The sequence below is a fragment of the Caretta caretta genome, chromosome 2 (genome assembly GCF_965140235.1).
Source record: "Caretta caretta isolate rCarCar2 chromosome 2, rCarCar1.hap1, whole genome shotgun sequence".
In the NCBI taxonomy this organism is placed as follows: Eukaryota; Metazoa; Chordata; order Testudines; family Cheloniidae; genus Caretta; species Caretta caretta.
The window spans coordinates 50,969,501-50,990,665 of record NC_134207.1 but is presented as its reverse complement, the minus strand read 5'-3'; the positions used below and the strand labels follow the sequence as shown (position 1 = coordinate 50,990,665).

The 21,165-nt window shown below is 40.3% G+C and overlaps 1 long non-coding RNA gene across 1 annotated transcript in view; it reads left to right on the top strand.

The window, feature by feature from the left end:
• Window positions 1-12,625: 12,625 nt before the first annotated feature.
• The window catches only part of LOC142070985 (uncharacterized), a 63,722-nt gene continuing 55,182 nt past the window's right edge, over window positions 12,626-21,165 (top strand). Inside the window, exon 1 of the long non-coding RNA XR_012666940.1 lies at window positions 12,626-12,758. This is a non-coding gene — a long non-coding RNA (uncharacterized LOC142070985). The remainder of the gene's footprint in view (window positions 12,759-21,165) is intronic.

The following is a 21,165-nucleotide window of genomic DNA, read 5'->3' as shown; positions in this document are numbered from 1 at the left end:
GTGTTAGTCTGTATCCATAAAAAGAAAAGGAGGACTTGTGGCACCTTAGAGACTAACAAATTTATTAGAGCATAAGGTTTTGTGAGCTACTGCTCACTTCATCGGATGCATACAGTGGAAAATATAGTGGGGAGATTTTATATACACAGAGAACATGAAACAATGGGTGTTACCATACAGACTGTAACAAGAGTGATCAGGAAAGGAGAGCGGGGGGCGGGGGGGGGGGGGGGAAGGACCTTTTGTAGTGACATTTCCAGCAGTTGACAAGAACAGTAGGAGGGGAAATAGTTTTACTTTGTGTAATGACCCATCCACTCCCAGTCTTTATTCAAGCCTAAATTAATTGTATCCAGTTGCAAATTAATTCCAATTCAGCAGTCTCTCATTGGAGTCTGTTTTTGAATTTTTTTGTTGAAGAATTGCCACTTTTAGGTCTGTAATCGAGTGACCAAAGAGATCAAAGTGTTCTCCGACTGGTTTTTGAATGCTATAATTCTTGACATCTGATTTGTGTCCATTTATTCCTTTATGTAGTTGACACATTGGTTTATGGCAGTGGTTCCCAAACTTGTTCCGCCGCTTGTGCAGGGAAAGCCCCTGGCGGGCGGGCCAGTTTGTTTATCTGCTCCTTCCGCAGGTTCAGCCGATCGCAGCACCCAGTGGCTGCGGTTCGCTGCTCCAGGCCAATGGGAGCTGCTGGAAGCGGCGTGGGCCGAGGCACATGCTGAAGATCAGAGTGTCACAGGGCTTTCTGTTACAGATGGTCAACATTTAGAACATCTGTTTAACATAGGGTTGCCAGGCGTCTAGTGTTTGACTAGAACGCCCAGTCGAAAAGGGACCCTGGCAGCCTGGTCAGCAATGCTGACTGGGCCATTTAAAAGTTTGGTTGGCATTGCAGCAGGACAAAGGCATGCTGCCTTGCCTGCCCTGGCTGTGCACAGCTCCTGGGAGCAGCTGGCATGTTCCTGTGGCCCTTAGGCACACTGGCAGCCAAGGAGGCTCCATGCGCTGGCCCTGCCCCAAACACCAGCTCTGTAGCTCCCATTGGCCAGAAACTGTGGCCAATGAGAGCTGTGGGGCTGGCACCTGTGGGTGAGGACAGCACACAGCGTCCCTGGGTGCCCCTGCACCCAGGAACCAGGGGGACATGCCATCCATTTTTCAGGAGCCACCTGAGGTAAGCGCTGCCTGGAGCCTGCACCCCCAGTCCCCTCCCACACCCCAAACCCTGCCCCAGCCCTGAGCCCCGTCCCACACCCAACCCCCCCCCCAGAGCCCACACCCCCTCCTTCACTTTGAACCCCTCATCCCCAGCCCCAACCCAGAGCCCACACCCCCAGCTGGAACCCTCACCCCTCCTGCACCCCAACCCCCTTTCTCAGCCTGGTGAAAATGAGCAACTGAGTGTGGAGGAGAGCAAGCAACAGAGGGAGAGGGGATTGAGTGGGTGAGGGTGGGGCCTCAGAAGGGGCGGGAAAGGGGTGGGGCAAGGGTGTTCCTTTTTTTGCAATCACAGTTGGCAACCCTAGTTTCATAGAAAATTTTAACATTTTGAAACTTGTTTTCCTTCTAATTAGGTTTTTCATTTTTATATTGCAGTAATTGAGGACAAGGTGTTTTTTAATAAGACTAAGAATCACTTTAGAAAGTCAAAGGGTTTTGGTTTGCTTGAGTATTTTTAATAAGAGCCATGTGAATTGCCTGGAAGCCATTTAACACCCTTCAATTAGTATAGTAGGATTCTAATGACGCTATTTCAGAAATGTCCATGTCTTGCCACTAATGAGCTTTAGTAGGTAGATTCCTCCAATGTTATTGGCTAGATTTTGCTGCTGGTTTTTATTTTTATTGCAGTTTTCAAACCCGATGCAGGCACTTCTTTTTGTTCAATAACAAAGTCGAATTACTATGGAATCTTAACACCACCAACTTCTCTTACGCTATTAATTAGAGTGGTCTGAATCCCTGATAGTCAATTGTCAATATACTTTGGTTTGCCATAAATCCATGAATACCTTTACAGCTCAGAGAGTTAACATCTCATGTAGCCACAATGATTTTTAGGGACAAATATCCAAAATAAGTTCCAAAAAAAAAAAAAAGGGTTTCAGGCTGACACAACGACTTAAAGGACAAGACCATCTCATTTTGGAATAGACACCTATATCTGTAATGCTTGTGAGCTGGATTAAAGCAATGCCTGGCAAAGGCGTTTCACGGAGTACGTTTGAGTTAGTAAAATTCGTATGGAATAGTTTGTTATATCTACTCAAATTGTAGAGCTTTATTCAAAGCAAGTGCAAATAGAAGTTACATAAGGAATATGCAAATAGTAATGCCTGCATTTCTCAAATAGGCTTATATTTGTGTATAGCTAGAAAATAATTGGAATATTGTTACTCTGTGTGCATGAAGTTAAATTGTATGAATTAACTGTTGGGAATGAAGAAGTAACAAGGTTCTGGGCACATCTGAGATATTAAATATTAGTGACAATACAGTATTCATTTTGCCATCCATGGGATTAAGAAGAGGGAAGCATTAAAAAGCACTCTGACTCTATTTGCTGTAGCAAGCTTTTTTATTTTACAACAGATTCTTCCATCGGTGTGATAATGAAATGACAGTTTTATAAAAGTATTACTGATATGAATTTAGGAGAATTTAATCTATATTTTGAATAGTTTTTTTGGAACTGGCCTTTGGTTAATCTTCTGCTTTTACTAATAATATTTATAATATGTATGCAAAACTATACAAATCTATACTGAGTACAAGTGTATGTTGATGATCTGAGTTCCAGTTATCAGAATTCCATATAATCAAAAATTCAGACACGTTCCCTGAATCTGTCATTCATTTTTAATTCATTCATATAGAAATGAACTTTCTTCATCCATAACTCCACGGGCCAGATTCTCAGCAGGTGTAAATATGTATAGCTCCATTCACTTCAACTGAGTTATATTGATTTATACCAGATGAGGATCTTGCCCCATTTATCCAGAAGATTCAGGTAATGGGAATTAACTCATATGTCTACTGGGTCAGATCAATGCTCCATATAGACCAGTATACTGTCTCCAACAGTGGCCAGTACTAGGGCTTCCAAGGTATGGCGGAGGGCAGAACAGGGCAGTTAGAGTATTTCACCTATCTTCTGCTCCAACTTCTGGCAGTCAGAGATTTAGCGTCCCCCCAAGCAGGGGGTTGCATCCCTGACCATGTTGCCTAATAGCCAGAGATGGATCAAACCTGCATGAAATTATCTAGTTTTTTTTTTTTTTTTAGTCAGTTATACTTTTGGCCATCACAACTTCCCATGGAAATGAGTTCCATAGATTAATTGTGTGCTGTGGGGAAAAAGGAATTCCTTTTGTTCGCACTAAACCTGATGCCTATTAATTTCATTGGGTGACCCCTGGTTTTTGTATTGTAGAAAAGGGTAAATCACATTTCTGTATTCATTTTCTCCACATTCACGATTTTATAGACCTCTATCATATCCCCCCCTAAGTATGTCTTTTCTAAGATAACATCCTTAATCTTTTTTTCTCTCTTCTCATATGGAAACTATTCCATAGCCTTGATCATCTTTGTTGCCCGTCTCTGAACCTTTCAGTTCCATTATATTCTTTTGAAGATGGGATAATCAGAACTGGACACAGTATTCAAGGATTTATATAATGGTATTATGATATTTTCTATCTTATTTACTATTACTTTCCTAATGGTTCCTAATATTCTTTTGACCGCTGCCATGCATTGAGTTGAAGTTTTCAGAGAACTATTCACAGTGCCTCCAGGATCTTTCTTTAGAGTCCCCAGCTAATTTAGAACCTATTGTTATGTACCCCAGTAGCTGGGATTATTTTTCCCAATGTCCATTACTTTGCATTTATCAATATTCAATTTCATTTGCTATTTTGTTGCCCAGCTACCCAGTTTAATGAAAACCCTTTGTAACTCTTTGCAGTCAGATTTGAACTTAACATCCTGAATAATTTTTATCGTCTGCAAACTTTGCTACTTCACTGTTCACTCCCTTTCCCAGATCATTAATTAATACATTGAACAGCACTGGTCCCAGGACAGATCCTTAGGGGACCCTGCTATTTACCTCTCTCCATTGTGAAAACTGACCATTTATTCCTACCCTTTGTTTCCTATCTATTAACCAGTTACTGATCCATGAGATGACCTTCCCTCTTATCCCAAGACTACTTACTTTGCTTAAGAGACTTTGGTGTGGGAGCTTGTCAAAGGCTTTCTGAAAGACCAGGTACACTATGTCCACTGGATCACCACGGTCCACATGCTTGTTGACTGCCACAAAGAATTCTAATAGATTGGTGAGGCATGATTACCCTTTACAAAAACTGTACATATTGTGTTCATCTACGTGTCTGATCATTCTGTTCTTTAGTAAAGTTTCAAGTCATTTGCCTGGTATGGAGGCTAGGCTCACCGGCTTGTAATCACCTCTGTGGCTCATTTCTAAAATGTGTGTTACACTAGCTACCTTCCAGTTATCTGGTGCAGAGGCTTGTTTCAGCAATATGTTACTCACTACAGTGAGTAGTTCCGCAATTTCATATATGACCTCCTTCAAAATTCTTAGGTGAATATCATCTGGTCCTGGTGACACTACTGCTTATCAATGTGTTCTAAAACCTCTTCTATTGACACTTCAGTGTTGGATAATACTTAATAAACAAACTAGGGAAATACAACCAAGATGGAGCTATCATAAGGTGGTTGAATAATTGGTTGGAATACCGTTCCCAGAGAGTAGTTATCAGTGGTTCACAGTCAAGCTGGAAGGGCATATAGGATGGGGTCCTGCAGGAATCTGTTCTGGGTCCAGTTCTTCTTTGGAGGATAGAATTAAAAATTAAAAATGATCTGGACAAACTGGAGATGTGGTCTGAAGAAAATAGGATGAAATTCAATAAGGACAAATGCAAAGTTATCCACTTAGGAAGGAACAATCAGTTGTACACATACAAAATGAGAAATGATTGCCTAGGGATGAGTACTGAAGAAAGGGATCTGGGGGTCATAGTGGATCACAAGTTAAAAATGAATCAACAGTGTAACACTGTTGCAAAAAAAAAAAGTGAACATCATTCTGGGATGTATTAGCAGGAGTGTTGTAAGCAAGACACAAGAAGTAATTCTTCTGCTCTACTCCACACTGATTAGGCCTCAGCTGGAGTATTGTGTCCAGTTCTGGGCACCACATTTCAGGAAAGATGTGGACAAACTGGAGATAGTCCAGAGAAGAGCAACAAAATAATTAAAGGTCTAGAAAGTGTGACCTCTGAAGGAAGATTGAAAAAAATTGGGTTTGTTGAGTCTGGAGAAGAGAAGACTGAGACATAACAGTTGTCAAGTACATAAAAAGATTGTTTTAAGGAGGGATTTAAGGAGGGAGAATTATTATTTTCAACCTCTAAGGATAGGAGAAGAAGCAATGGACTTAAATTGCAGCAAGGGCGGTTTCAATTGGACATTAGGGAAAAACTTCCTGCCAGGGGGGTTAAGCACTGGAATAAATTGCCCTGGGAAGTTGTGGAATCTCCATCATTGATGATTTAAGAGCACGTTAGACAAACACTTGTCAGGGACAGTCTAGATAATACTTAGTCTTGCCATGAGTGCAGAGGACTGGACTAGATGACCTCTTGAGGTCCCTTCCAGTCCTATGATTCTATGAATCTGATTTGTTACCCAAAAAGATAGCTCTGATGTGGGTATCTCCCTGATTTCCTCTGCAGTGAAGACCAATGCAAAGAATTCATTTAGCTTCTGTGCAATGGCTTTGCCTTCCTTGAGTGCTCCTTTAACACCTCCTTTAACACTTGTTAAGGGCCACTGAGGGCTAAAGCTTTGGACTTCATACTTTTACTCAGCAACAATACTGAAACACAGAAAATCGAGGATTTAGTTTGTCTGTATTGTCAGATAACAAGGAGCACCCATGTTGATTTTATTTAACCCCTTGATTGGGTAACTTCAACTCCCATTGACTAATTAGAGTTCATGACAGTTTAATATAAGCACTCAGCACTTCACAGGAAATGGCCCATTATTACTATTATTATAGACAGCTGAGAAGACTAATAATAAAATCATAATGTAGACTTTTGCTTTGAAAATCAAGGCCTAATCTTGCAAATGGCAGTAGACCCAAATCAAAGATTTTTTGGAACAAGAGTACTGTGCTAAGAGGAATCTCCAGCTGTGAAAATATCTGATTAAACCATACTTTTATTAAAAGTGGACACAACTAACAGACATAAATAAACGTGCTTGATATTGCACATTTTTAAGTTACATGCATAAGACCAAGCAGATGGAAGACAAAAGCTGGATGGATATAAAAAACCTTGCATTTATTTGATACAGCTGGCCATGTATAATGCTGTTGTAACATATAAAGATGTCCATCTGGTCCAATGCTGTCTTTCTTAGAGTTGTAGACAGCTATAATTGTGAATCACTTGTTTAATAACCGGTTTCAGAGTAACAGCCGTGTTAGTCTGTATTCGCAAAAAGAAAAGGAGTACTTGTGGCACCTTAGAGACTAACAAATTTATTTGAGCATGAGCTTTCGTGAGCTACAGCTCACTTCATCGGATGCATGCCGTAAAGCTCATGCTCAAACTCTGTGTATAAATAAAGTCTGCTGCAGTTTCCACGGCATGCATCCGATGAAGTGAGCTGTAGCTCACGAAAGCTCATGCTCAAATAAATTGGTTAGTCTCTAAGGTGCCACAAGTACTCCTTTTCTTTTTGTTTAATAACCCACACCTGGCAGTAACAATGGCTGACATTACCACATTTGCAAAGACTTTTTGTATAACCTGAAAGACAAGGAAGTCCTCAACCATCCCTAAAAATAATTCATGGTCTGCTAGAAAACATTGATGAGAGTGTCTCTAAACGTGTTGCAACAATAGGTTACGTACCACAGTTAGGCATTCTGCAATTTCATATTTCACTTCTTTCAGAATTGTTCGGTGAATACCATCTTGTACTGGTGTCACTTCTCTTTATCATTTTTTTCTAAAACATCTTCTACTGATGCTAATAGGCCAGTCAGATCACCAGGACAGCTTGAAGAGATAAGGGTGTCTCATCCCCTGTCAGTGACATAGTAAGTACTCAAAAAGGGAGGAAATCAGCTTTCACAAAGTCCTACAGTCCTTATCTCAGCCCTACTCCCCCTGAAAAGTTTTGTCTGAGTAAAATCTGCAGGGTTTGCCCAGAATTTTTATGGAAGGAATAATCTTCACTAAATATTCTTTCACTGAAGCTAATGTTTTCTGGTAACAGGGCTTACATAAAGTCCTACTAATCCGAGCTTAAATCACAGTGGAAGGAAACCTATGACAAGTTTATACTTTTTTTTATCTGATTGGGGTGCTCACAAGAATCCAAATTCAGAAACACTCAAGCACGTGCTTAACTTTGAGCATATAAGTAGTCTCATTGATATCATTGGGAAAAAAGTTTACAGTTAAGCACATGCTTAAGTTTTTTGCTGGACTTGGGCAATTATATAATATAGTATATGAGCATTATATATATAATAGTATAGTATAATTATATTATAATATATGAGCATTATATAAAAAAATTGGAAAACCTGACTTGCATGAAATGTGACAAAACCAGCCAATATTGTGCAATAGTGTGCAATTTGATTACCTTGTCTCAATTTTGCTGATGCTCAGGCATCTATGTCAGCTAACTTAGTATTCTTTGTACATGGCTGGTAGATCCATTAACTGATTAAACATATCATCTCTGTTACATTTTTTGGAAGTTCAGCATGCCCACAGAGTACACTCCTCCTTTACAAACCCTCTTCCCCATACACATATACGGCATTCACTTCCCTGAGTCTGTTTCCTGGCAATCTTTTCATTGTTATGCAATTGTAAACAACTCTTTGCTTATGTTTAATGACTGTATTTCAATAACTACAGACCCTATTTCTTTTTCATCTTAACTTGCCACTCAAAAATTACTGTTTTTTTCAACAGACAAATGTTCAAGTGTTAACTAGGTTAAAAAATAACTAGATAAATTCATGGAGGATAGTTCCATCAATGGCTATTAGCCAAGATGGTCAGGGATGTAATCTCCTGCTCTTGTCGACCCTGAAGACAGGAGAGTAAGACATGGGTGAATGACTTGATAATTGCCCTGTTCTGTTCATTCCATCTGAAGCACCAGGCACCAGCCACTGACTCAAGAGAGGACACTGGGCTACATGGATCACTGGTCTGGCCCAATATAGACATTTTTATGTTATATTCCTCATTCATGGTAAAGGGAGCCAGGGTGCTGATATCAGGCTTTATGAATCCCAGTGATTTTCTGGGGACCTAAAAGTTAAATATGCCAATGCTGAGCATCACCACATCTAAGTTCCTTTGTGAATTTAGCCCTTGGAGAATGTCTCCTTGTTCTTCTGCTTTGGAGGCTTGTTAGCCATGCTGCAACTAACAAAAATCACTGGAAAAAAATGTAGCAAAGTATCATGAAAATACTTTCAACAATTAAAATCTCAGCAAACTTCAGAAGGGTTGACTTCACTGATACTAAAATCAATGAAGCATTTACACCTTTCCAGTAGATATACACCTCCGTGAACATTGACAGTCTTACAGCGAATCCAAACTTATAGTAGATCCAACCTATTTAATATGTATTATTTATTTTTAGTTAAATATTATTGATTTAATTCATTTGTTGCAAATCACTTTATATTCATTTCAATAACCTTTCAATTCATTTGATTTCAGATTGCTTAATTAGTGTAGGGCTTATTAGAAGATTCTGGGTAGCTCTGCACGTGCACAGCACGTGAAGGTGAAAGTGCTATTATAAACATGTAAAACCTTAATTTTCCTAACATGCCTGCCAGTCATCTGAAATTGAAATTCACTGTACATTCCACAAATTTGAATCAGTCTTGAATTGCTAATTACATTTTAATTGGACTCCATTCTAACTGAATTGCAAATGAAAACCAAGAAATGCTTACCTAAGATATTCCACAGATTCATTGGTCAAGTAATGTATGCTACTTACTTGCATTAATGATCATTGGCACATTAAACTGTTATTTAATTTGGTACAGACTTCATTCTGCCACTTTTTTCTTTAGCTAAATCAATATTTATTTAAAATGGGATTACAAATTGAGACAAATGGCAGGTATAGTTGGTTAGATTCACATAATGTGTACTTTGTGATATCATCTACTATGACAAAATAAAATATTTTTAGTCAATATTTCAGGTGGAGATCTATGTGTAAGGGACCTTTCTGAAGAACAATACCTATGTTTTAATAGACTGTATATTCATTTGGGGATGTGTGGGAGTGAAAGACTGGGAGAAGCTAATTAAGCATAGAAAATTATTTGCTTACTTTTAAGAAGTGTTGCCTTTGGGCAGCCATATTGGAGTGACAAAGGTGATGAATTGAATGCAAGGTATACCCTTACTTTGCTACTATCATTATGAATAGGGGCAAATTCTGCTCCTCTCTGAAGTCTCCCCTCCGAGGGGAAATTTGCCTGAATCAGAAAAGTTAAAGGAATGCAGTATTTGGCCAACACTAATTTGTGATTACACATGATTGTAGTTTATTTATCACAAAAGGTCTATAATGACTACAGCCATTATATTACCATTTTGCTAATAATATTAGATATATCACTGATATATAGCTCTATTTAATAACTCAAACAAAATGTGCCAATGACATTGTATAGTCTGCAGTTTTTACTTTATCTACAGACCCATGTTTAGGCTTCCAGCAGCTTCCAGGAACTTATTGAATACTAATTAGGTTTTCAGCCTGTGCCAAGCCTTTTAATATGTTCCATGTTTTGGGGAGGTATTGAGCTAACTCATTTATCCTCAATTAGGAGAAATGTCATTTGGCGGATTAAAAAATGAGTGTAATCTGATGCAAATCAAAATTTAATAATCCCTTTTTACTATTAAGGATGTTACTGGGGAACTGAAATACACCAATAAAGTTGCTTAGCAATAATATAGTTCTTTTGATTAAGAGAGCACGATTTACTTAATGTGTGAAATCGACTTGAGGGTCAGCAGATTAATGTGCTACTCAAATGCCCAACTATTTAGTTTTGGTTGTACTGCAGCTTTAAAATCTACCTCAAATACCACAGGTTTAAAGATTATATTAACCCTCATGAAAATATAGCATTTTATATTTGGAAAGCCTTTATTTTAAAAAGTTTTGGTCTGAAGGCACAGGAAGTTTTTAAAGTGTAGAAATTGAGATCACATGACGGTGCTATGGAGTGTGTTTCTGCTTTTACCAAGAGAACAATCAGGCTCTCATTGAAGTCAGTTGCAAAACTGCCATTGATTTAAATGGAGAAGATTTTAAGTGTAAATGTAACCTTTGGGTGAGGTCTGGTTTAAAGGATGATAGTCATATGAGCTTTAAGTAATTTTATTTTAAAAATGTTATTGAACATTATAATATACAAAGAGAAACAAGTGAAAAAGGGATCACAGTGATAAATCAGTTTTAAAATAAACACTTTATCAGATTTTCAGTGAATAACATACACAAAGAACAGAATGTGAACATCACAGGCAATGAAGATTGATGCCAACAGATAAGTGGTAACAGATAAATGCAGTATTTTCTGAGTGCTAACAATGGCATCAACATCAAAACCTCAAGAGCTCTTTCCATGTGCTGTGAAATATGCTTTAGTGCTTAATTTAAAAAAAAAAAAACACTTAAACCGTAGTTTGCTTACCAGATAAGCAAATGCGTCAAAAGATATATCAAGTCAAGTATACTGAGTGACTGGCCACATAGATCTAGGGGAAAACAAATGTTGTGGATGGTGTATATTCCAGTGTGTAGCTGGGTTACAGTGTTGCGGTGAGTTTTCTGTGGATGATAGAACAAGGAGAAAAGTAGATACAGGACCCTAACAGGATAAGATCATATTCTGAGCACTGTGGATGTGTGATGAAAGAGCTACAGTCATATTAGTATCTTAGATATAGATTTAGTATTATATTGTTAGATGAAGCTCTAATTATTTTATTTGGAGTTATACCTATATATGTGGTAGACGATTGTACCTCCTTTCCAGAGGAGGAATTGAAAGGGGGAAAGATGCTACACTCAGAGCAATGAGTGAGGAAGATTTATTCTAGCTAATGAAGCAGCTTAATCAGCAGCTCTTCTGTAAAATTATATAGACTGGAAGCCAAAGGAAAACTCTTATTTTGAAAAACAAATTCAGCCTGAGATAGAGATGTGGTCACGTATACAATGTACTGTGTCATTCTGTTTCCTTTTCTTTGTCATACTCTGCTGGTCCCATGAGACTTTCATGCTTGATATTTCACTTGCTTTTAACAAATACTTGACCTTTTAATATCTAATAAACTGTTGTGACTTCTGAGAAGCTTACGGATTTTTGAAATCCAAGGACATAAACTGATAAACTTATAGTGGAATTAAAAAGTAGAGAAACAGAAAGAGGAGATGTACTCTACTAGGTATTAGCATATTATTGCAGGTGGAGCAGGTAGCTCTGTTTTACATTATGATTGCCTGACACTTTCCATTATAAGATCTTGTTTTTAGATATTGATAAATTTGCCAGACTTTTAGACTGAAATTTTCCACATCAGGTGTCTGCCTCAGGCTGATATATTTTTTTAACATTTCAATTAAAATGTGTCAGCTGTTTCCCATAGTGAGATCAGGGGGGAAAAATATATTGTTTTGCCAATGTTAAAAAATTCTTGCAAACTTTTCACTGAGAAAAACTAGCGCCTTTGCGCTTTGGAGCAGGAACTTTAAATGTGGAGCAGCCTTTGTGTCAGGGATATGCATTTTGCCATCCCCATGAGCATTTGCTCATATTTGGCCAAGCTATGAGTCTCTGAAAAACTGCAGTTTGCACCTGCTCAGTAGAGATTTGTTAGAGTTTAGCAGCTAAATTCTCTATTTTATCTTCACTGGGCATGCTCCATCTCCACACAGCCAACCAGACTGCACCATCCCTACAGATTCACTGAGTATGCACGAGACCAGGTCTGCTGGGGCTGAGCCAAACTTCTCCGCAATTGCTCCTCCTGGCCACTGGGTGCTATTGTGACACCAGGTGCAGGAACTAGGAGCAGGGAGACAGTTTCTCTTGTGCTTTCAGTGTTCCTGCTGCTGCGCCTAGACCACACAATGGAGAAGGAGATGGTAGCCTGATTCAAACATTGAGGGGTGAAAAATAGGGGAGAGGAGTTTGCAGGAGCCAGGGAGCGAGGATAAGGATCTAATGCAGTTATTTTCAAACTGCGGGTCATGACCAGGCTGTTAAAAGTCCCGTCAGCGGGGCTGCCTGGCTAACACAGGCTGGTTCCTACCTGTTCTGACACTGCGCTGTGCCCCGGAAGCAGCCAGCAGCAGGTCCGGCTCCTAGGCAGGGGGGCCATCTGGCTCCACACACTGCCCCCACCCTGAAAACCGGCTCTGCACTCCCATTGGCCAGGAATCAGCCAATGAGAACTGGGGTCGGGGGGGGGGGGTTGGTGCCTGCGGGTAAGAGCCACGCGGAGCTCCTTGCCTCGGAGCTGGATCTGCTGCTGGCTGCTTCCGGGACACATCACGGTCCACAGAAGCCTGCCTTAGCACCCCAGTTGTGCCGCTGATGGGAGCCACACAAGGTAACCCTGAGCCCCTTTCTGCATCCCAAACCCCTCATCCCTGGCCCCACCCCAGAGCCTGCACCCCCCAGCCCAGAGCCCTGACCCCTTCCCACATTCTAACACCCTGCCCAAGCCCAGAGCCCCGTCCCACACCCTGAACCCCTCATTCCCAGCCTCAACCCTGCATCCTAACACTCTGCCCCAGACCTGAGCCCCGTCCCACACCTCAAACCCCTTATCCCCAGCTCTGTTGGGCATTAACAATTTTCTTCAACTGGGTCTCCAGAAAAAAAGTTTGCAAACCACCGATCTAGGGGACGAAGGAGGAATTGGATAGGAGCAAAGAAGGAGAGGGAGAGGAGACAGGGTGGGGGGGGGGCAGAGATAAGTGCCAGACATCTACCCTTTGGCTCCAAATATTCTAACCCTGCTGATGATTCAAATTTGTAGTCAATACGGTTTCATATTATGAAGTTTGTTTTTTCAATTTACTTTTAAAAAAGATTAGGCAATTACATCCCCCACCCCCACCAAAAAATACATTAAAAGAATGTTACGTTTGCAAAGTCAAGCACTCCAAAGTTAGTAAATGCCAGAATTAAGGTTGCCAGTGCAATCTATATTTGGTCCACCTTGTATGTATGCTTTGTGATATATTCCTTAATTACACGGTCACATTCCATTTTTCCATTTTTTGCCCCAGCACCTCTGTTTCATTCAGCACTCAGAATGTACATGATCTAGGGATGAATCAGAGCTGAGTAATGAATGAGGCTATTGTCTGCAGGACCCTTGCCTTATTTGTTGCAGAAACTGGGAGGTATGCAGCAAGTGTGACAGGTCTCATAATGAAGGCAGTGAATCCCACCCTGGAGAAATGGATTGTCTGTGCCAAAGGGTTTCTATATGAGACCTCTGAGCTCTGAACAATCTCAGATTTCACTAGACTGTCTTGCTTTGACTCCAAAACCTCATGTCCCAGCTGAAACAGAAAATTTTCTGCATTCAGGGTCACCTAGGTTGGGGGGAAGGGAAAAAGAGGCAATTTGCCAAGATCCCCATTTGCGAGAGTCCCAAACCAAATGGCATTGAGAACTGATACAGCATCACTCAGATTTGGTCCAGCCACCCCTCCATCTCTGTTTGTGGAAGGGCATCTAGGCCATATTTGTGTGGCATTGTGACCCCATATGCTGGATTGCAATGCCAATCAAATATGTTCTGGCTTCCCCTCTGTCTCCATCTATGAAGGGGCAGATGGACCAAACTTGAATGGTGCTCTTTTCTGCTTTAGCCACTTGAAATGTTGGCAGGTATGCTATATGATGCTGGCCAAGTTGCTTAAACAAATATTTTCACAATTGGCAGCTAATTGTGTGTTCCTGAGATTTACACAAGCAATATTAATCCCAACATTTCCTAACTTTAGAGTGCTTTATTTTGCAACCTTGACATTCTTGTAATATAGTTTCTTTCTTAGTGGAATTTTATAGAAATGAACATAATTGGACCTGATCCTCTAAAGCTGTGGAAATAGCCCCCCCCCCCCCCCCCAGATTTAAACACATTTAATCTTTTAGGTAAAAGATTGTCCAAGCTGTGTGAAATGCCAGGAGTAAAACATGCAGCACTTATGATGAAAAGCAAATTAGGCTTCAGACCACCAAAGATTTATGCACATAGGTAACTTTTCACACTGTGAGTAGTCCTATTGACAGTGATTTCAACTGGCAATGGGATTACTCACACTGAGTAAAGATACAAACACGTGTAAATCTTTGCAGGATCGGTGCCTTAGTTTGAAAATATCAGTAATGGGATCTAAGCTATAGCAGGTAAGAATTTAATAAATGTTTTTTTCTCTCTGTACATAAAATTATAGAAAAGAGACTTATTGTCAATTAAAACAAGCATTAAAAAGATTTCAAACATAAACTCTGCTTCTAATAAAATTTTTAAAAGCAGCCAAAAAATTTAAAATACTATTACATCATAAAAAAGTAGAAAACTGTAAATATAGCACAAATTATTTAAAGTTGAAAGAAATGTAAATGTGCACAGCAAATCACATGCTGAAAACTGAAAAGCTGACAAGACCATTTGAATAGAGTTCTGAACCTGTTTTAGTGGAAAAATGATTTACAATGCAGCCTTCTTACCTCAGTGATACAGACTGATTAATTTTTGAAAATGGAAAAGTTCTACAAATATTTGATGAAAGACGGTGATAAGCAGAGTCTAAATCCTTTCCTTCCCTGTGTCTATCTGGTATCGAGGAACTTCAGAGCCGCTATTCCCCCACCAATGCAGGTTTGCAGGGACTAGGGGCAGCAGGTGAAGTTGAGAAGTGTGCATATCCTTTGCTCTGCCTTTCCCAAACATATCAGGGGATGTACACTGTGTGGACTACAGGGCTGGTATGAGGGTGACCTTTCCCCCATCTAAGCAGAGGGAGATTGTGATGAAGCAGAGCACCTGCCAGCCAGCACAGCAAGGCTTAGAGAGCCTACAGGCCCATTTAGCCCCGCCCCATTATACCTGCAGCTAACGCCAGGCCTGGAGGGAGGAGAAAAGGAAAGGCTGGCTCAGTTGGGCTGACTGGCAAAGGTACTGGAGCTAGCCACCTCTCTAACCGAGGGGAAGGAACACTAATCTACCCGCCAAGCCAGCCACCTAGGAGGAAGCACTGTCTCCCCAGCCATGAGAGACTCTAAAGGAGACCTAGGAACCTCCAGCTTTGGAGGCAACTGTGTGGAGCTTGGCCTCACCAACCTGTAGCTGCCCTGCCAAAGGATTTCCATTTTTTTCTGGAACTGTGACAAAGCACCACTCAAGACCCCTGACAGGACCCTATGGGAAGCAGGCCACCTAACTAAGGGGTCTAGAGGGGGCACACCTCAAACTGAACAGACACTGGTAGAAAGTAGCCCAGGGCAGTGAATTTAGAATCCTTGCTGGGGGGCTTCCCCTGTTCAGCTGTTGATAAACACAGGGCCCTGGCCCAGGACCCAGTGAAGAGGGAGGGCCCAGGTCCCCTACCTTCACTCCAGCATTAAGGACTGAAGCCCTGCAGTGAAGCAGTGAGTTGGAAGCTACCCACTCTAACCACTAGGCCCTCCTGGCCACCTGTTACAGAGACCATGAGGCAGATTATTTATGACTTTGATTCACAATCTGTTTCTCAGGCTGTTTCTGGCACAGTGTACCAACACAACACCCCAGACTCTGGGCTCATAACAAAGCCAATATTTAGACTCAAGTTACTTTAAAAAATATGTCCTTTTTAACTAAACAACCCCCTGTTTGCCCTCCACATATTTTTTTTTTCTTTGTCTATGTGCCTTTGAAACTTGAAGGCTTGATGTAACATCAGGCCTGCTGCTGCTTTATTAACAGCACTCTTCTCTCCATTGACTCAGTTCTTAATAAAACCATTCTGTCCAACATAACACAACTACTGATCATGATAATTAGCTTAAATATGTTCCAGAAAATCTCTCTGGATGTAAAAGGTACTAAAGCATAAATCAATCAAGCTTATAATGATGATTTATTAGCCTTCCGATAACCTCACTCATTTCGGACTCTTAACTTTTTTTCTGTCATGGACTGTATGTTGCTATCATGTCCCCTGGATGAAAATCTGCCTGGTTCTCTACTTTACTCAGTAACCAGCTATCTTTTGATGGTTCCTGCCAGTAACATGGCTGTGACACTGCAGAAAGAGATTACAATGAGAGCACTCACATAGAGGCCCAACTGGTGGTGTTAAGTACAGATTTGTGGAACACACTGGAAAAGTTGTTCAACGGTTTCACACAGCAGGAAATTGTGCAGGTTTTTTCTTTGCTTTGTTATGATTTCTGTGTGAATTCATACCCAGCTGTTAGTCTGAATTTCAGGTTTGAACGAACCACATTTCAAAGTGAGTGTCCATGAAAACCACTGCATTTCTCCTGTTCTCTGACAAAACCATGAAAATAAAAAAATCTTGCAAGCTCTAGATGTGAAACCATAGGACCTATGTTCACATGAAATCTGCTTAAATTTGCTAAAAACAGGGCTCTGGTGCTGTTGAAATTATGCCTATATTTGCCACAAACTTGACTGATCTTCATTCAGTATCTCTTGTGATTGCTAGTGAACCACAGTGAACGTGGCCGAAGTTGTGAATTTATGGTGTTTATTTTTAAATTAAAAGCAAGCTTTCTGTGATTTCTGGTTTAATTGAGAATAGTTTTGCAGATATCCATTAATAAGCCATCATCAATTTAGGAACAAAGAATATGCCCTATACCTACCTGATAGGGGACTGTAATCTGAAAAGTAGTAACTCTGAAAAGGATTTAGGAGTCATTGCAGGCTTCCAAGTAGACACAAGCTTCCACTGCGAAGCTATAGCAAAAAAGGCTAATTCAATTCTTGGGTGTATAAACAGAAGAATATCAAAAACAAGGAAGGAGATAATGTTACCTCTGTATATGGCATTGGTGTGACCACTACTGGAATACCGTGTCCACATCTTAAAAAGGATATTGAAAAATAAGAGTGTTGAAAGATGAGCTACAAATATGATGTGAGTGTTCACCAGAGGACAGTTTTACTGTATAGCTGAGGCTGTTTAGGAGTTCCACAATTCAAGGCGTCCCAGGAAATACTGTTTCAGTACACCTCTTGGCTGTCTTGGCCCTTGAGGATAGGACTGAGGACTTACTGGACAGACCCCAAAGTGGTGTAGGGAGTGTGATCACTTTGTGCTAGTATACCCCAACTCTGGGGATTTATTGCCACTGGGATAACCCAGGAAGTTAATTGGACTCCAAATGCTTGGTTCTTATAATGCAACCTGAACAAAACTATAAACCTACTGAAATACATCTTTCTATAATGCCAAGGATTTTTACCATTGGGGATTCTGAAACTGATCAAGGCTAACACACACAGGGCCAGGCATGATTTGGCCTTACATATGCATCTCAATGAGATAGAGAGGGCAAGTAGCTCACTTCCCACCTTCTCTCTGTACTCCTACCTAGGGATTGGGAACAGTTTCAGACATGCAGAAGTGTATGTGACTGTCTCCCTCTAGTGGCTGGCACACAGATAATAAAAATCCTATTACTACTACAACTAATGGAGATTGCCTTTAGCTGAAGTAAAATGTCTCCTCTGGTTTTAGACCAGAAAATAGTGAATCATTTAGCTTTGTATATCCTGCCAGGAAATACAGTAGGTGGATCGTTGGTAACTTTTGTGCTGCTTATACATATGAAGTCCACTCGCTCAATACTGTCATTTGAAAGGGTGAAGACAGCTACTCAACTGTCACAAATATTTCCAGGATGTAGGTCTCCTTGTTGTTTACTAAATCAAATCTTTCCTTATTCTGCTCCCTTTTTGTTACCTTGAACTGTCCCAAGCTTTCCTTGTATGCAGAATATTGTGAAGAAAAACAGCAAGCCAATGCTCTTTTCTAGAGAGAGCCTTTTAATTTTGTACAGCCTACCATATAATCTCACTTTCGTGGCTACTCTGCTAGTTACTACATGTATTTAGCAATGGCAATCAAAATGCTCTCTCAGAAAACCAGCTCTTGGAGATGAAAGAAAATAACTGGCCTCAAATTACTGCACATATCTTCCGTTTTAGATTATAGCAGTTGGCTAATATACTTTGGTGAAGTGGTATCACTATCTTTGGAATGACAGAGGAAAATGACTAGTACAGTTATGAAATATCCAGATTTAGAACTAATCTTTACTATATACGAGCATGTAGCAAACTGAAAACTAATCCAATTCCCATTGCCACAGAGTAAAAAGACCTAAATTAATGCAGAGTGTGGTTCGGTTTATTTATTTTATTTTTACATTTTTGGAAAATAAATATTGGAAACAAGAAACAACTGCAACAATGCAATTGTCACCCTCGGCAGCTGATAAGTACCAAGTATTACAGAAACAATTAGATAAATAAAATCTCCTCTGATTACGTTCTATTTTTAGTCCCACTAACTTCATTGGGAGTTTCAATGCTCACGATATACTCCCTTCATCAGAATGTTTCATAGATTTTATACTTTTTTCTGTAGTTAATATACCGTTGGCCTTGTCTTTATTAAATCTGTCTTCAGAGTTGGCTGGAATGATTTTGAAAGCTCTTTCCATATAAATTTCCATTGAACGCATTAACAGCTCTCTATATGATACTTGTAGGATAAAGAAACCTATGAAAACAGTTGCATGTTAGCATATGTAGCCCTTCTGTCAGGCATTGCCTGCAGCAACAAGGACCGGGTTCAAATAGTGGGGGGGGGGGGTCCCCTGTTAAAACGGACAAACACCAACAGCTTAAACCTCCATCCAGAATTTCTGGAATCTTTAAATACCTTTCCAAATGCCCCATTAAGTGATACCTCTCCACTTGCAAACACTGAGTCTGTGTGTGAAAAAGGGAAAACTTTATTAGGTAGAAACGGAGTTCAGCAGCAACTTGGGAAAACACAATAAATAAATAAAACAGTCCTCCAGGGAAACTTTGGCAGTAGTCCATTAATTAACTTCCCCACCTGCTGGCGTGAACCTCCAATAGGCAAATATCCTTTTACCAGGTCAATTCTCTCTCCCCCATCCTATAAGCCCCATTCATGGTTTGGTATCAGTGGGTGCTGTAGCCCCAGAGTTCTAAGGTGCACTTGGGTAGGGCTGTCACCAGTCCTAACCTGAGACTCCACCACCTAACCTAGCTATAGTGATTTCAGATTTGTTTAGTGGCTGCGTAGGAGAGACTCCAGCAGCGTTTACTCAGCTCTGCTGCTGTCCTCTGGGACTTCAGCAAAGAGCGACCCCTGCAGTGGCCCACTTCAGAGCCCTTCCAATGGTGCATGATCCTCTGTGGAGGGAAACAAGTGGCACATAGGATCCTTGAGCTCTCCTTTATCTTTCTCTCTCACATCGATTCCACTGCCCAACCAATCATAAGTTTGCATACTGCCAGGTGTCACTGGAGGAATTCTGGATAGAGAGTTTATGCAGAGTTTGAAAGTTATACTTTGTCTTATTCACCAAAAAATGGGGGCAGAGAGCTCCATCCCATTTGGAGCTTCTGTCTATCTGGAGTTTGGGTAAATAGCTTATGCAGAGGAAGCAGCTTTGTATCCATTCTTCTCCTGTTCGCCAACAGGTGGGAGCAGAGAGCTCCTTGCCCTAGAAATGTAAGTCACAGGGTTTTCACATATAAGCTTAATATTATTATTTATATTAAGGAGCAAATCCTGCCTCCTGTTTATATGGAGGAACCACACCACCTTCCATAATGGAACCAATGAATTTCTACTGCAAAGGCATTCAGATTCTACATACAGCAGGGCTGGATTGTGTTGCTGTTCTGAAGGGGAAAGAGTTTGGGACTAGAGAGGAATTAGTGCATCTGCAACTACATGTATCCACTCTCCCCACAGAAATGGAGGCATAAAATCTGTGAACATTGGTAATGTTTTAAGGCTTCAGACATGGACCCAGAGCTGCTTTTCTGCCACTCCATGGCATGTGAGGTGCATTCTGTCCCCTTCCCGCCTCTGCAGAACCCCACTGTGCCATCTCCTTGGCTTTGCTCAAGGCATAGCTTTTTTTTAGCCCTAAATTAGTGAGGACACAGATATGAACATCCGTATAGGTTGCCTAAAGACAAAGATGTGACCTAATTGAGCCATTTTTATGTAAAAATTGCTTAAAAAGAAAATAAATTGCACAGCCACAGTACAGTATTAGTCTTGGAAAGATTATAAATGTCTGGTCTAATACACAGTGCAGTCAATGGAAAGGCTCCCACTGACTTCAACAGGAGCTGAATCTGATCCTTGGAGGTTTAGGATAATATCAGCAACATATGGCAATAACTAACAAACCTTTGATTTCTTAGTTGATTCAACTATGATTATATTTCAGTTATAACAGACTTCCTCATAATACCAATATGGCTAATAGTCACACTAATTGTTTTCAGGAATCAATTTTGGATTCCAGGATTAATAACTCAGAGTGACAACTCTAAAAAACATAGGTCCTGAGCCTGCAAAGACTTATGCATCTGTTTATATATGTAAGTAGTCCCACTGAACTTAACAGGTCCACCAAAATGTTTAAAAATAAGCATTTCTTATTAGGGACTTACTCTGTGGAGTGATATATTCTTTTTATTTGGGTGCTGCTTAAAAACCAAATAAACCACACAGTAGTGGATGAGAATTTGTTAAAAATTCAGGGTTTTGAGGCTGGTGTTTTAAATTCTAGTAGTTTGCAAGCAGATCTCATACAACTTTGCTGTCTTGCTATGTTACCACTGGGCTCTGAGACGTTTGACTAACAGATACTTTAGTATTGGACCTGATCATGTATATAGATTCAAAAACAATAGGCTTGAGATT